The 17,970-nt window shown below is 45.3% G+C and overlaps 1 pseudogene; it reads right to left on the reverse strand.

The window, feature by feature from the left end:
* Nucleotides 1–12,560: 12,560 nt before the first annotated feature.
* Nucleotides 12,561–17,619, reverse strand: LOC110325732 (annotated as a pseudogene).
* Nucleotides 17,620–17,970: the final 351 nt, after the last annotated feature.

Here is a 17,970-nt window from a genome sequence, read left to right on the forward strand (position 1 = left end):
CACTAGTGTACCCAGCTTGCTGCCGCTGCTCAACAAACGCTACGCCGATTGGTTGCCGGGGGCCAGCCAAGCCAATCAGAGTGGGACATGCTGGCGGGTCCGTTCGCTGATACCGGCCTCCCCGGACTCTTGATCCCTCTCGGGGGCGTCTGTGCTTTCTTCGTGATCACCGCCAGCCTCGGGGAGCCGCCTTGGATCTAATGGAGGTTTCCAAATAGGCAGAAACAACAGATGTAACCATCCTATTTTATATCTGGAGGAGAGGTTTATTTAGTTGAAGGACTTGTGACGCCTAGGACATATAGTATATGTCTCTGTCTCTTCGTGCGACCCACAACTTACAGACTGGTCTTTAAATACTGCAGCAACAATCACAGTGTGGACCAAACTCGTATATCCGTCCTTAGCAGTGCTGTCTCTGAGACACGAAGAGGCAAAAGGACTTGCCTGGGTCACTGACCACTTAACAATTAAACTACAGAGCCTATGTCTAATGTGAAGATGTGAATAACCCCAGTTGACGCTTTTAGACTCAGCCAAAAATTTCACTTGTTGCTCTTCCAGAGGATTCCAGTACTCACGTCAGCGGGCTAAGCCTCCTGCAGCTATATCAATCCTGGTGTCAGACTGGAGTGGGGGAGCACACTCACGCCAGCCTGTTTCAGTGTGAGTTCCATCCCCCCCATCCCTACCCCCATCCCCACCCCCACATAAAAAATAAATGTCACTTCCATAAAGAAGCTGCTGAGCGTAAAGTGTAAGAAGGCAATGTCTACCTACCTCCTCCTAGGATCCCAATAATAGAGACATTATTAGGGTCACTTCCGGAGCATGCAGGAGGGTTTTCAGGGTGGAGCTTGGGCAATCAGAAAGTAAATGCATTGCAAGGCTGCTGACAACCTCACAGCTGGATGTTGTAGCTGGGCATCTGCTCCCCCTTGAGTTCCCAGAGGCCATGTGTCATTACAGCAGTATTGGATTGGGTTGGCTGAGAGGGGTACTCAGGAGGGAGTCCCACAAACCTCCCAATCCAGTCCTGCTGTGAGGGAGTGCTATGTTATGCAGACAGGCCCATTTAAGCATCCTGAAGATGGTGGTAGCTGGGCTTGGAGGAGGGTCTAGTCCTATGCAACAGAAGTCCTCAAAGATTGGGCAATTCACCATCATGTCACACACACATTTGGAATCCTGTACCAAAGTGAGCTTCAGAGAAACAATTGATGTCTGGTACACTTCTGTAACCACAACTGCTGCCGCTTAGGAGGCGGAGGCAGGAGGTCCTTCATAGTGTGAGGCCAGCCTAGGCTATACGGATGTGGTGGCTATTCCTATTTGTCAACTTCTGGAATGAACTACAGTTCAGAAATGGAGGGCACACCTGTGATCCAGGTCTTGAGGCTGGGAGACACGGGTGTCTGACTCAGACCTTGACTTGGGATAACACACACTTTTGACTCAGATCTTGAGGCATAGCTGCCATGAAGAGCTTAGGCCCAGTCAAGGTAGTATATGCCTTTAATCCCAGGAGACAGAGGCAAGCAGATCTTTGAATTCAAGGCCAGCCTGGGACAGAGCAAGTTCCAGATCCAGATGTGGTGGTACACACCTTTAATTTGGGCCACACCCTCTGCTGGAGGCCTACATAAGGACATTGGAAGAAGAAGGCTTACTTCTTTGACTGCTTGCACTCACCTGCCAGCACCTCTGTTGGAACCTACTTCTTCAGGATCCCAGCTTCTACAGAAGACCAGCTGAAACAACTAGCCTTGTGGGACTGAGCAAACACTAGATTCTTGAACTTCCCATTCACGGCTGCCCACTGTTGGGTTAGTTGAACTGCAGACTGTAAGTCATTACAATAAATTCCCTGCATATATAGAGACATTCCAAAAGTTCTACAGACTCTAGAGAACCCTGACTAATATAATAGGGCACTATTTCTTTAAAAAACCAAACAACAGGTAGGCTTGGAGACACATAGCTGAAATACCGGCACTTAGGAGTCTAAGACAGAAGAGCAAAGGATTCAAGGCCAGCTTCTCCTACATGAGACCCTGTTTCAAAAATGGTCTAGAAAAAAAGAAACAACAAAGCGGGGAGGAAGAATACACTTCTACGTTTGACCACGCTGTTTATGTTTAGCTGTCTGTGGTGGTGACTGTCTTTAACCACAGCACTCAGGTTAAGGCAGGGGGGAATTCTGTGAGTTCAAGGCCACCATGATCTAACTAGTGAATTCCAGGTCAGCAAGAGCTACATAAAAAGCTTATGTCTTAAAAAAAGAAAAGGGCTAGAATCAGTGGTTAATAGTCATTTTCTGGGAGGTGGAGTAGTATGAATGTGAAAGTATTACTTTTTTCTTTGAGATAGTGTGGTATGTATGTATACATGCAAGATGTGAGTTCCCATGTGTGCTCGAGTGGGTGCGTACACACATGTGCGAGGCCACAGGTGGATGGAAAGTGGGGTTCCCCTCCCCCCAATTTCTCTCCCTTTGTCTATTGAAGGGTCTCTCACGTGGAGCCCAGAATTTGCTAACTCGGCTAGTCTATCTAGCCAGCTTGCCCTGCCCCATCTCTGCTGTGGGGGGTCTCAGCAGATACCAGGGCCAGCAGAATGTCTGTCTGCATGAGGCAAGGAGGAAGCTCAGTTCAACTCAACTCAGTAGCCAGTGTTGGTTCCAGTTTTGACAGCCTGACTCCGAGTGGCTTGCTTCAGGCATATTTGAGCCAGCACAATTTGGAAAAAAAAATTTCTGGCGATAAATAACTCAACCCAGTGTGTACAACAAAACTTGACAAGATTTCATCTAAACTCTTGTAAAGTACAAGTAACATCCTCCATATGGATAGGTTCTACAGATTAACTAAGGAAGCAGGCTCAAGGTAAACAGCACTCATAGGGATCTGGGGGAGGAGAGTTATTATAGAGTAACTGAGATAGCGATAAACGTAAACGATTGGGGAAGCTGATGTAGCCTGGCCATGCAGATAGCATAGAGGTCTCAGGTCTATTAACTACAGCCACTTTCAACCTTCTGGGCAGAAAGTGGGTTACACATCTTTTCTTTTAAAGGGGCTACCATATGTGTTTAACATTCCTGCTTTCCCTAGTGAATATCTATGAGCAAAAGGACCTCATGTCTTCTACACTCTGCCTACCTAGAATAGACATTACTGGTGGGACAACAGACCCACACATGAAGATGAACTTCAGTCCTACCTGTTGGGGGGGACAGGGGGTGGTGGTGGGGAACAAATGTAGAACCAGCATGCTCTCGTGCTTGTGCCTCTTTGCTCTGGCAGCCTGGCCAGCCATGCATTGGCGGACAACAGCTGACCTGTTTTTATCTCGTGGAGACTCTGACTCAGAACTCCTCAATCTTTCCACCCAGCTCATTAGGTTCCCACTGGTCGGTCACTACCACACCAACCCCGTGCCTCAAATTCCCCACAACCTTTGTGGAGCACCTCAAGATCTCAGGCAATTCCACAACTGGCCACCGTACCCCCCACCTCTTGGTTTTTTGAGACAGGGTTTCTCTGTGTAGCCCTGGTTGTCTGGAACTCACTCTGTAGACTAGGCTGGCCTCGAACTCAGAAATCTGCCTGCCTCTGCCTCCCTAGTGCTGGGATTAAAGGTGTGCGCCACCACTGCCTGGCCCTTTCTCTCCTGAATCCAGATGAATTGCCACATGAAGAAAAACACAACACAACTTAGTTCAGAAACAATGGTAACTCAATCTCTGGGCACACTGGGGAACTCTAGCAGTTACATCTTACCCTCTGCTGTTTTGTTCCAAAAATGACCTAACTCTCTCCTATTTCCTCTCTTCCTCCATCCAACCTGGAAGTCCCGCCTACTTGTCCAGTGATTGGCTCCTTTATTCATTAGGGGATTGGGTCACAAGAAGCCACCTGAGTATGTGACTCATTCTTCATTCCAGACAACCTCCCCTGGGAGAGCAAGCAGCATAGAGTAGAGCCATCCGCAACCCCTACCTAACATTTAGGCAGCAAACACCTTTCCTACTGAGTCATCTTTCTAGCCCCCGAGAATATTGTTTTGGAAAAAAAAAAAAAAAGCCAATCAAGAATTGAACATTAGCCGGGCATGGTGGGGCACACCTTTAATCCCAGCACTTGGGAGGCAGAGACAGACGGATTTCTGAGTTAGAGGACAGTCTGGTTTACAGAGTGAGTTTCAGGATAGCCAGGGCTACACAGAGAAACCCTGTCTTAAAAAAACAAAGAAAAAAAGAAAGAAAGAAAGAAAGAAAGAAAGAAAGAAAGAAAGAAAGAAAGAATCGAACATTATAATTTCTTCTCCTTTTGTCCTCTCTTTGTTTCCCCCTTTCTCCCTCTCTCCCTTTCTCTTTCCCTTTCTTTCTTTCTTTCTTTCTTTCTTTCTTTCTTTCTTTCTTTCTTTCTTTCTTTCTTTCTTTCTTTCTTTTTTTTTTTAAAGATTTATTTATTTATTATATGTAGTTACACTGTAGCTGTCTTCAGACACTCCAGAAGAGAGCATCAGATCTTGTTATGGATGGTTATGAGCCACCATGTGGTTGCTGGGATTTGAACTCCGGACCTTTGGAAGAGCAGTCGGGTGCTCTTACCCACTGAGCCATCTCACCAGCCCTCTCTTTTTCTTTTTGATTTATCTAATTATTTTATGTTTGTATTTTGCTTGTATGTACATCTGTGCATCACATGTGTACCTGGTTCCCATGAAGATGAGGAGAGGGTGTGAGATCCCTTGGGACTGGAGTTTCAGGAGGTTGTGAGCTGCCATGTGACATAGGAAGTGAACCTTGGTCCACAGCAAGGTCGAATGCTCTTAACCACTGACTCATCTCTCCAGTCTTATTTATTATTATTTTTTATGTGTATGGGTGTATTACCCACAGGTATGTCTGTGTACCACATACATGACTGGTGCCTGCAGAGGCCAAAGGAGGGTGTCAGAACAAAGGTTGGTGCTGGAAATTGGATCTGGAACCTGTGGAAGAGCAGTCAGTGCTTTTAACCATAGATCTGTCTCTCTAGTCCAACTTCTTCCCTTGTTTCTCTCTCCCTCTCCAGAAAAGCAAAAGGAAGTAAGACTCTGTTGAGCCTTAGCTTTCCAGTGACCCCCTGAGTGAACCACATGGAGCCAGAATCATGCAAAAAGCAAGAGGAATTTATTGTTCCAGTGCACTGGGGTTATCCCAGACCCAAAGGAGAGGTGGCAACCCCTGATGGGCCATTCAGAGAGTTTTTATATGGTTTCCAGGGGCGGAATAGAGCATCAGCAACTAGGCACAATATGATTGGTGGAACAGTGCATCCTTTAAACTGATTAGTCTTTAGGGAATGGGTGGCAAGGACTTCCCTTGTCTGAATGTGGGGAATGTGTCCCCACCCACAGGTCAGTTCCCTGATCTGTGGTCTGAGGAATGTTAATTAGCCTCTCCCTTCCAGAGGGACAAGTGTTTCATGACCTTTCCAAAGTTCCTGAGCTAACCTTTTCAGAAGCAATTGTTGTTAACCACTTGACAAGCATTTAAGTTTTAATTTTTAAAAACTTTTTATAGTATATAGTAAAAAGTTGCATGCTAACCATTGTCTATGGTTCAGTGGGTGGCAGTGTTGCTAAACTATCATCCAAACAGGTTTTGCAATTCCTTTAGCAACCCAGACAAATCTGAAATAATGTTTCCTACCTCTCCTAATTCCTAGAGACTTTTAATTTCATGTGTGTCAGTATTAATGTGTCTATCTTGATATTTTGTAAAAGTACAATCATATAATGTTTGTCCTTTTGTGTCTGGTTTCTAAATTAGCAGACAGAGGCTGGAAGCTGAAGCCTGCAAGATCTGGTTTGCAGAAGATTAGATTGTAAGGAGGCTAAAAGCTTCTAGACCTATGCCTAGGGATAGTTAGAACAGAGCACCTGTTATGTGTGGACTCAGCAAGGAGACAGTTGTAAATCTGATCAGTGATCAGTCTGGTGAGGAAATGGCACTGTCACCTCAAGAGAGAAAAGAGATAGTTAATTCTGGAGTCAAATATGGGTGACCATGCCCTGGGAGCACAGATTTAAGTTACCCAAAATCCCATATTTCCAATGTGGTAATAGTTTCTTGCTATAGTTTCATAGTAATGGAACAAAGAACGTCATAACTCAAAACTTCTCAAATACATGGGTGGGGGCAGTAGGCAGGTAGTGTAAGAAGAGCTGGGAAATCTCTGCTACCGGCTGGCGGTGCTATCTGATCATGCGCTTAGCTTTTGGGTTAGGGGAAGCTAGTGGTCTGCTAAGTTAAGTGCCAAGAGCCAGCCTCGGCTTGGTCGGGGGTCCTGAGGAAGGGGTGTTTGGGAGTGGTGGAAAGAAGGACTTGAGGTCAAATCATACGTACCATCTGACAGCCTGTCGTCTGCTTGAGATGGCTCCCTAGATGGCTCTCTGGAGATAGCTTTTGGCTCTGTACTCTGCCGGAGACAGCTCTCTGCTAGAGTTTTCTCATGCTAGAAAAATTCTAAAAGCTTTCTGGATAGTGTAAGACCCTGACCCTTGGTCAGTGGTACTTACATGGAGATGCTCCCGAGTGAGACACAAGACACAGATCAATGCAAAAGCAAGAGGTTATTTTCTAGCATGTGGGGGTGGGGGGAGGTTGAACTTCAATTAGTCCATCAAGGCAAGTGACTAAAAGGCAACCCCAAATGGCTATTATAAGCAGTTTTTATACTTTTTAGGGGCATAGGTTACATCAGCAAGGTTACAGTTCAAACTTATTGGCTAAGCATATTGACCTTTAAATCTATTGGCTAGCAAGTGTGACACACATTTGAACTTTACCTGGGACTTTCCAGAGGGTCAGTACATTCTGAGAATTTTTTTATTCAAGAATACTCCTGTGGGTGAAGAATGGAACTTGGGCTAGCCTTGACCCCAGACTGGAGGGGGGAAGATATAAGGAGGGTGTGGGACTAGAAAAAGCCCGTAGGGTCCCTCAAGAGCTCATGAGCTTTTCAACCAAAGTCAGAAAAGCGGCTATAGAGGCTGATGAGATGGCTCAGTGTGTAAGAGCACTGATTGCTCTTCTGAAGGTCCTGAGTTCACATGGTAGCTCACAACCATCCGTAATGAGATCTGATGCCCTCTTCTGGTGTGTCTGAAGACAGCTACAGTGTACTTACATAATAAATCTTTGGGCTGGAGTGAGTGGGGTTGACTAGAGTGAGCAAAGGTCCTAAAAATTCAATTCCCAACAACTACATAAAGGCTCACAACCATCTATACAGCTACAGTGTACTCACATACATAAAATAAATTAATAAATCTTTAAAAAAAAAAAAAAGAAAAAGAAAAGTGGCTAAAAGAAATTCTTGGAGGGGCTACAGAGATGGCTGAGCAGTTAAGAGCACAGTTAGGGTCCTGAGTTCAATTCCCAGCAACCACATTTGTAATGGAACCTGATGCCCTCTTCTGGTGTGTCTGAAGACAGTGATGGAGTGCTCATATATATAAAATAAATAAAAAGTATTACAACAATTCTTGGACTTTCTATAAAAAATTCTAAGTAATTCTTGGGATTTCCAACCAAAGTCAGAACTCCTGTTAGAAAAAATTCTAAAAGAATTGTGTTTGCTTTCCTGAGATCTCCAGAAAAAAATTCTAAACAAACAAAAAATTTTCTCTCTCTCTCTCTCTCTCTCTCTCTCTCTCTCTCTCTCTCTCCCCAGCTCATCTCATGCAAAAACTCCAATCTTTTATTTACATATCAATTCAATCATTTACTTCAGTTTCCCTCTTGACCATCCCATAAATTTGCATTCTATGAGTTTAGCCCCTTGATTCTTAGAAGACAGCAAGTGCACTTTTTTTTTAACATGGCAAATGAATTCAGAGCCTGCCTTTTAAAATCACAAACAATAAATTTATCTGGGTGGAATCCACCTTGAGATTACCATTCTGACCATGCCTAGACATAGATTAGCTCTGTCCCAGGCTGACCTTGAACTCAAGAATCAGCCTACCTTTGTATATTCCTGACAATCCTGCTCATAGTGCAGTTGCCTCTGTTTTTCTAGGTCTAAAAAGCCCCTCCTATAATCCATATTGCATCGTTATATTTTGCATAGTTGAGAAATTATATATTTTTGACCTCAGATTTTCAGAGTTCTTTCCCACAGCCCTAAGGGCTGTTCTGTATGTCACAGTGTTTGACTATTTTGCTGAGACTTACACTTGCCTCCAGCATGTGCTGTTTCTCATTATCATGGAGTCATTAACCTTGGTAGAGAGGACAGTTCCCTGAAGGAGGAACATAAAATAAAACAATCCTTATGCCTAGTATCTGTCAATAATTGTGGAGGCTCATGCCTGGCTGGCTCTGTTCCAGGGGCAGGAAACCATGTCACACTGTCCCTTCCACATGGCCGAGCAGGACTCTGCAGTTAAGACCTTTAAAAGGTTTCAGCTGATAGTCACAGGAATATTAAGTTGGATACCGAGATGGGTAGCAACTAGTAGGCTAAAGATAGCCCAAGAACGGCTGGAGAGATGGCTCAGAGATTAAGAGCACCTACTGCTCTCTGCCAGAGGATTAGGGTTTAAGTTCCACCACACACACACATAACAGTTTACAACTGTCTATAAGTCTAATCCCAGGAGTTCTGATGCCTTTTTCTGATGTTCATCACCAGGCACACACATGTGCACACAGACATATATGCATACACATAAAAATCAATAAAAGAACAAAGAAAAGAAAGAAAGGAAGGAAGGAAGGAAGGAAGAAGGAAGGATGGAAGAAAAGAAGAAAGAAAGAGAGAGAGAAAGAAAGAAAGAAAGAAAGAAAGAAAGAAAGAAAGAAAGAAAGAGGACAAACAAGTGGCTCAGCAGTTATGAACATTTTTTGAATTTACAGCAGCCCTGGGTTGTTTCCCAGCATCCATATGGTGGCTCACAACCATCTGGAACTAACTTCAGTTCCAGGGGTTCAGTGCCTTCTTCAGGCATGCATATGTTACATAAGCCTATGCAAGCAAAACACTTATACACAATAAAAGAAAATACATATCTAGAAACCAAAACTAAAACCAAAAAACCCAAGATAAATCCTAGTCTCTGGACTTGTAACATTCCAACCTCTTCACAGTTTGTTAAAGTTCTAACCAACCTGCATAGAAGATTCAAAGTAAGGTATGAACTTTTTCTGGGAACTTCAGTTCACACTGGACTGAGTAGACATGAAACCCAACAACCAAACAACCAAAGATCTCCCAGAACTCCTCAAATGGGAAAGTGCACAGCTCCTGCATCTGGGGAGTTCTCTGCCCCCTCCACATACTCCCAGGCCTTCCTAGAAGGCATCCATGTTGATGATTCATTGCTGAGCACAGCTTCACAAAACAAAGTTAGATTCTTCTCTGTCTTCCAGGACCAGACAATAGAAACTGAAGGAGATATGCATTATATGAAAACAAAGTTAAATTACATGAATTGTTCAGGTGTGAAGGGATGCTAGTCCTAATTGGGAAATTCTGAGAACAGTCTTAAGAAATATTCCGATAGCAGGGGAGGAGGGGGAAGGGGTCAATTAACACTTAAGACCTCAGGTTCTTCTCATAGTTGAACCTGTCCTCAGTCTGACTACACATTCACTGCCTCTGCCCTAGATCTCTCCCCAGGAGTGATCTCATAGATTTCTGTCTGGTCTCAGAGCTGAAGCCAGCAGAGTTTTCAAAGTTTGAGACTGTTTTCTACCACTGAAAAAGGAAAGATGGCTATTTATCTTGGAAGTAGTGTACATGCAAAAGAGTAGGTACAGAAGTCAGAATCTAGGGATGGGGTCAGGACTCACTTCTACCATATGCATTAAGGCTTGAGGTCAGGGCACAGCTTAATTGTCAAGCAGACCCTCATTCCCAAGACATTTGAGTATGTGAACTACTTGGTGAAATTTTGCTTTAGTAAATTAATTTCCTCACAAGATTTCTTTTCTTTTTCTTCTTTTCTTTTTTTTTTCTTTTTTGGTTTTTCAAGACAGGGTTTCTCTGTATAGTCCTAGCTGTCGTGGAACTCTGTAGACCAGGCGGGCCTCAAACTCAGAAATCCGCCTGCCTCTGCTTCCCAAGTGCTGGGATTAAAGACATGTACCACCACCGCCCAGCTCCTCACAAGATTTCTTAGGCATCCTGATATTTTGCTATGACACAGTAACAACATTTTTCACAACCCCCCCCTCCTCTTTTTGAGAAAGGCTCTCACTATGTAACTCTGGCTGTCCTAGTGAAAGACCCCCGAAATAGGGAGACCCTCACTCAAGTCTCAGGATGACATGACTCCCAAGAACTCATGAGAGACCAATCTTGATGCAAACAGCAAGAGGTTTATTTGGGAAAGGCCAGTGCACTAGGGACGACTTGTATCCTATGCAGGGGTAGAGGAGTCGACCCGGAGCCCAAGGGGTAAGGGGTTTATAAAGGCAGAAACCGCAAACACCTGGCATTGGGCTATAGCATTTGGCAAGCATAATGGGTTCAAGGAATGGTTAGAGTATTCTGTACAAACATTTCCTGAAACAATGGGGCAGTTAAACTTCTACTTTGTGGTTAGTACATCTTGGAACAATGGGGCAAGTTAAACTTCTACTCCCTGCCATTAGTGAGGTCTATTTTGGACACAAGTCTAGGGGCTTAAATAATTTTTCACTCTCTCTCAGAATCTTTCATTCCCCACTCTTTCTAGTAAATAGTTCTAATCTTAGAACTAGATGCTATCTTCTTCCTGAAACTTCTGGTTTCTTAAGGTATGATATTGTTGTTTCTAGACTAAAAGCTGTACTGCGCTAACTCTCTCTCTAATAAAAGCTACTAGCCGATTTAAAATGCATGGTCCTATTATAAGAAATAGCAACAAGATAAGCAAGGGTCCCATTAGGGTGGAGATCAGAGTGGTCAGCCAAGGGGTCTTATTAAACCATTTTTCAAACCATCCCTGATTGGCCTCTCTCTCTCTCTCTCTCTCTCTCTCTCTCACTGCCTTTTGTCTAGTTCTCTCAGTTTTTTTCATAGAATCTTCAGTTACTTCAGAATGATCTATATAAAAATAACACTCTTCTTTAAGTGCAGCACACAGCCCTCTTTCTTTTAAAAACAGCAAGTCTAGACCCCTCCTATTTTGTAAGACCACTTCTGAAAGTGAAGTTAAGGATTCTTTAAGTTTAGTTATGGATTTCTTTAATGCTCTCAAATTGTCATTCATAGCCGATCTTAGTTCTTGGAAATAATGGGGCTGTCTTATGAGAGCAGTAGTGCCTGTCCCTACACCCGCAGCGACTCTGATGCCCAGGATGACTGCCAAGGTCAACTTGATGGGCTCTCCCCGATAGCAGGTTAGACGCCTGACAAATTTGTCTACAAAACAGTTAGTAGGGTGGAAAAGGACTCTGGGCACTAACTGTATGAGTACACAGTAGTCTTTGGTATTTTTCAAACACTGAAGTAGATACACAAGGAGTCCTGTACTGCAGGCTCACCATTTGTCTAGACCAGGGAACAGATACTCAATGTCAGAAGTGCTAGGGCTCTCCAGGGTGGTGTTACATAGGTGTCAATAAGCAGCTGGTGGGTTCCCCAGGCAGGTACCTATACCTGTTACTTCAGTAAGGGTTAATCTATGGCTGGTTCCCCAAACACAAGCCTCATGGCTGGAGGTGGTATTGAATGTTCCAGACACTGCAATTGTTTCTTAATAAGGAGGTCCTAAAGCTAGGCAAAGCCAACAAGACTCAGTCATATCAGGATTGGTTCAGTTTATCACACTAAAGGCTCCTTGTACAAGAATGATTAATCTCTGTCCTGTCTTGGCTGGGGCAACAGAAAGGTTGCTGAAAGGGTTAAGAGATGAATGGGGAGAGGTAGGCAAAGTCGGGAAAGGTTGCAGTACCTGTAGTGGTGGCTTGGGGATCAGGGGTGGGGGGGATTGGTCATCCAGTACCTGGTTAGGTCCCACCAGCTGAGTCGGGCGATGTTCTACCTTTAGGTGAACCTGAAGTCGAGATCCTTACCCTCCCCCATGCTTGTAAAATACAATGCCCCAAGTCATGCCCTCTAGCCACTGGGGAAGATTGTACATTTGTCCTTCTTTAGTGAACTGCAGTTTTATATAATCTAAATCTGTAGATCTGCATGACTCATCCTTGTACAACCTCATTACTACATGTTGGCCAGGTCCTGGATTAACAAAGGAAAAAACTAGTCCTTCCCTGGCAGACGATGAGGCCAACTTCTAGTCTCCATCATTGGAAGTAACACAACTCCACTTTCTGCAAAAGAATTCTTGGGGTCCTCCACAGTGGGGACCCTTTTTAGACTCGGGACAGCTATAGAACACATAGCTTTGGACCAGGTTGGGGGGGTACTTGGGACTGCAGAATAAATTGGCAGAAACAAAAGTATAGGGGCGACCACCATGTCCCTGGGGGTGCCTCCTTTGAAATGGCAAAAACTACTTCTCCTGTTTGAGATAACACTTGCCAAGTCAACTTCTGGGGAGCATGGGAATTATAGTTAGCCTTGCTCATCAGTCTTGTCCCTTCTGTGATGAAGACACAGCTTAAGAGGGTCATCCGTAGTTTCCAGGTGCCATTCGTCTTTAGGGGGTGGTACCTTTTTGGGTTGTGAAGCATGAATCCAAGCAGTAATCCCCTCTACTTTCACAGCAGTGGGGGTAGTCAACAGTACCAAATAGGGTCCCTTCCACCGTGCTTCCAAGTTCCAGTACAGTGTCTTCAGACATAGACAGCATCTCTAACTTGGAACGAGTGGGGTACAGCTAGGTCTCCAGGTTTGTAGTCTTCCCGAATCAAATCCCTGGCCTCCTTTCTCATAGTTTCCAGAGCCTTTAAGCGAGCAAACAAAGGTTTAGACAATGAAGCATCAGGATCGTGGACTCCTCCTGACTCAGTGAGGGGAGGAGGGCCACCACACAGGAGTTCATAAGGGGTTAATTTATACTTTCCCAGGGAGTTTCTTACCTGGAACAAGGCAAAGGGAAGGAGGACTGTCCAATCCTTTTCACTGGTCTCTAAGGCTAATTTAGTCACGGTCTCCTTTAATGTTCTATTCATTCTTTCTACCTGACTTGACCTTTGGGTCTGTATGCACAATGTAATTTCCAATTTATCCCCAACATCCTGGCCATTCCCTGACTTACCTTGGCAACAAAGGTGGGCCCGTTGTCTGACCCGATTACCTTGGGGATCCCAAATCTGGGGAAAATTTCTTCAAGGATCTTCTTGGCCACAATGTTGGCAGTTTCATTTTTGGTAGGGAAGGCTTCAACCCATCCTGAAAAAGTATCTATAAACACTAACAGATACTTTCACCTGTATCGGGCAGGTTTGAGTTCAGTAAAATCCACTTCCCAATAGGCTCCTGACCTATCTCCTCATAGTCTTCTTCTTGGGGTAAAAGGTGACTTTCCCACATTAGTCAATGCACAGGAGTGGCAGCTTCTTGCCACCTTCTGCACAATATCATTGAGTCCAATAACATAATAATTAGAAGTTTGTACCAATTCTTTAAGCTTTTTGGCTCCCAGATGAGTCAGAGAATGTAAGTTTTTAATATACTCATGAGCCTCTCCGCTGGGTAGGATGGGCTTCTGATCCCAGATATGGGTTTCATAAGAGGTATGTGATGTCCTAATGCTTCCATAGCATCTAGATCTTCTTGAGAGTAATGGAAGCTGCTTTCCTTTAAATCATGCCAATCCATTTCTGGGTGTAGATTGAGTATCATGGTGCCTTGAGCTGCCTGTTTGGCTGTCAAGTCAGCCATCAAGTCCCTTTTGGTGTCCTGGACAATGCATGATGGCCACCCTTTTTGGTAGGTGGATGGCCTCAAGAAGGCTCAAAATCTCTTCTTTGTTTTTAATTTCTTTTCCTGCCGAGGTTAATAAGCCCCTCTGCTGGTAGATAGCACCATGGACATGGGCAGTAGCAAAGGTGTACCTGCTGTCTGTATAAATGCTGATGCTTTTACCCTCTGCCAGACAGAGGGCTTGAATTAAGACGATGAGTTCTGCCTTCCGCTTACCTTCAACCACGAAGCTGCTGCCATCTGTATACCAGCTGGGACTCCCTACCCAGGGCTGGTCTTTCAGATCTCTTCTAATTCTGGTCTCTTCTGCCAAGATGTCGGCACACTGATGGATCACCGTTGAATCTCCAATCTCAGGGGGCAGGGTAACGGGGTTAAGTGTAGTGAGGGGGTGCAAAGGTTACATGGTTAGTCAATAAAAGGGCCTGGTAGTGGGTCATGTGAGCGTTGGTCATCCATCATTCAGGGGGTTGTCTAATTATGCTTTCCAGAGTATGGTGGGCTACAATAGTAACTTTTTGTCCCAGAGTTAATTTGTCAGCATCTTTGACAAGGAGTGCCATGGCCGCAATGGCCTTGAGGCATGATGGCCATCCGCTGGTCACTGGGTCCAGTTTCTTTGATAGGTAGGCCATGGGCCGCTTCCATGGTCCTAGGGTCTGAGTTAGGACTCCTCTCGGTATCCCAGCCTGTTAATCCACATACAGAGTAAATGGCTCGGTGAGGTCGGGCAAGGCCAGAGTGGGCGGGATGGGGTGGGGTGGGTGGGGTTGGGGGGTGGGCAGTGAGCAAAGCCTGTTTGATCTTGTCAAAGGCCTCCTGTTGTGTCTCAGTCCATTCAAATTCACCTCCTTCTTTTGTAAGAGGATAAAGCAGGGTGGTGAATCCAGGGATCCATAACCTACAAAACCCAACTTTGCCCAGGAATTCTCTTACCTGGAGGGGGGTAGTTGGGGTTGGAATCTGGGTCACTGTCTTTTTCTGGGCCTCCATCAGCCATCTCTTTCCATCTCTCAAGGCATATCCCAGGTATGTGACTTCAGTCCAGCACAACTGAGCCTTTTTAGCAGACGTCCAGTACCCCAACTCACCCAGTTCTGCCAGGAGGTTTTTAGCCCCCTGCTGGCATTCTTCTTTGGTGGTAGCAGCCAGCAGCAGGTCATCAACATATTGCAAGAGGGTCACTTGTGGGTTAGTAGCCCTAAAAGAGGCTAGATCTCGATGTAATGCCTCATCGAATATAGTAGGGGAGTTTTTAAAACCTTGTGGCAGCCTGGCCCATGTCAATTTTCCTTTAACTCCAGATTCTGGGTCTCACCACTCAAAAGTGAAAATGGGCTGGCTAGAGGGGTGTAGTCTTAAGCAAAAGAAGGCATCCTTTAGATCTAAAACAGTATACCGTTTTTTTCTCTTTTGGCAATGAGCTGAGTAGATTATATGGATTTGGGAGAGTGGGATGTATATCCTGAATCCTTTTGTTGACCTCCCTGAGGTCTTGTACTGGTCTATAATCTCTAGTTCCCGGCTTTTTGACAGGAAGGAGGGGGGTATTCCAGGGGGACTGGCATGGGACTAGGATGCCAAGCTGCAAGAGTCTCAGAATATGGGGTCTGATTCCTTCTCATGCTTCTTTACTCATTGGGTATTGTCGAACCACAAACAGAGTGGCATCTGTTTTTAGTCCCACCACTACTGGAGGTACTTGCTTCACCATTCCCACTCCCCCTGTTTCCGCCCATGCTTGAGGAAAAGCCGTCAACCAGCCTTCAATGTTAAAGCTGGTTTGTGTTGGGGCTTCATGTAAGCGATATTCCTCCTCCATCCCTATAGTTAAAATAATGGAAGTTGGGGGTATTCCCCAGGAGACTTCTGGTCCACCAGACATAAACCTGATTTGAGCCTTTAATTTAGTAAATAGATCTCTTCCCAGTAGCGGGGCAGGACACTCAGGTATCACTAAAAAAGAATGGCCACTTGCTTTTTCCCCAAATTAACAATTCTCGAAGTCACCAATGGGTAAGGCTTTTGACCTGTAGCCCCAACTACAATAGTTCTTTCACTTTTGTGGTTTCTCTAAAGATTGTTTTAAGACCGAATATTCAGCTCCCATATCCACCAGAAATTCCACCGGGGTCCCCTCCACTCTTAGGGTTACCCTAGGATCGGGGAGGGGTTCCTAGCCCAATCCCCATTAATCACTATCTTCTCCCAAAGTCAGCACTTATGGTTTGGGGCATTCTCTAGTCCAATGTCCATTTTCCTTGCAATAAGCACATTGATCCTTATCCAAGGGTCCTGTAGGTCTGTGGTTTCGGGCACCCGGAGCCTCCTTCGGGGAACTGCTTGTTGCCCTGGTACCCTGGCTACCTTCCTGTTCTATTTCTTTCTGCCACAACTGCGACCAGGATTCTAGTCAGATTTATTTCCTGCCTGTGATCCTGCCTTTCTTCTCTTTCTTCAGCTTCCTTTTGTTCTCTTTCTTTCTTTTCTTCTTCTGTCTCTCTCTTATGATACACTTTCTCTGCTTCTTTCCCTAAATCAGATAAAGCAAGGTCCTGCAACCCTTCTAATCTCTGCAATTTCTTCTTAATGTCTGATGCTGACTGTCCTATGACTGTCCATGGCCACTGCCGCCTGCTGCCCCTCTGAGCTTGGGTCAAAAGGAGTATACCTTCGATAGGCTTCCATGATTCGTTCTAAAAACACGGACGGGGGTTCTACAGGGCCCTGAAGTACCTCTCTTACCTTAGCCAAATTAGTGGGGCATCTTGTTGCCCCTCGGAGGCCTGCCACAAGAGCCCTGTGATAGATGGTCAGTTGCTCCCTACCTGCTGCCATGTTGAAGTCCCAGTTAGGATGATCCAAGGGGAAACCAGCATCTATTTCATTCAGGAGGGTCGTGGGAAACCCATTGGGGCCAGGAACATTTTTCCTGGCTTCATGGAGAATCCTTTCTTTTTCTTCAGCAGTGAAGAAGACCTACTGTAAAAGTTGTTGACAATCATCCCAGGTGGGCTGATGTGAGAACATGAGTGATTCTAGCAGTACAGTTAGACTGGCAGGGTTCTCTGAAAAAGGAGGGTGGTTAGTCTTCCAATTATATAGATCAGCTGAAGAGAAGGGCCAATACTGGAGGGGCTGAAGATTGGGTGGACCCAAAGGGGGCCCATGCGTCCTAAGCAGGAGACTGACAGTAAAGTCAGGTCCCTCGGGACTAAGAGCGCAGCGGCTCCTAGTTCCCACCGCCGCTGGTCCCGGTCCCTCCCCACCCTGATCAGGGGATGGTCCGAGGGTAGGGGGAGAGTGTTGAGGTTGGGGATAAGGCGGAGGGAATGGGATGGGCCATTCAGGGGGCTCCTCAATTTTGGGATAGATCTTAGGAGGAGCAGTGGGCTTGGAAGGCTCCGTTTCGGGTGGGGTCTTTGCTTTCGGTTTGTTACTGGTGGAATTTTTGAGCGCCAGAACTTGGAAGTCCGACCAGGTCGTGCCATACAATGATATATGGTTGTTGATCTGGATGCGACCCTGGTCCTTCCTGAAAAAGAATTGTTTTGATCTCAAAAATGATGGTCAAGTCAAAAGTGCCTTCTGGAGGCCAGCCAACACCAAATGCTGGTCATTCTGCGGCACAAAAAGTCTGCCACGGTTTCTTTTTGATTTCAACAGAGAGATTATGAGCCCTGGCCCTAACTTCAGTCCAGTTGTCCAAAGTCAGACTGAGGGAAGTCGTCACAGTCTGTCCCATTATCCAAGTCACAAGAAGTACAAAGGACACACAAGTCAGAATAAGACACAAACCAACAACCGTCCGTTTCCACTTGGACGACCAGAACCAGAGAAAGCTTCCAGATGGTTGCAGAGGCGGGCAGTCTCTCCTTAGGAGGAGGGTCGCCGAGTTGTTCTCGACCTTCAGACAGGACAATGGTCCCTCCAGGGTTGGGGTGTCCCCCGAAGCAGAAAATAAACAAGAAAAATACCAGAATAAAAACCAAAAAAAAAAAAAAAAAAAAAAACAATTCCGAGCAGCGCTGTGTGCAGAGATTAAACTAACAGAGACAAACCAGAGGGCAGAGACAAACAGAATCTCACCTCCAAG

Source organism: Mus pahari, chromosome 8 (assembly GCF_900095145.1).
Source record: "Mus pahari chromosome 8, PAHARI_EIJ_v1.1, whole genome shotgun sequence".
Classification (NCBI taxonomy): Eukaryota; Metazoa; Chordata; class Mammalia; order Rodentia; family Muridae; genus Mus; species Mus pahari.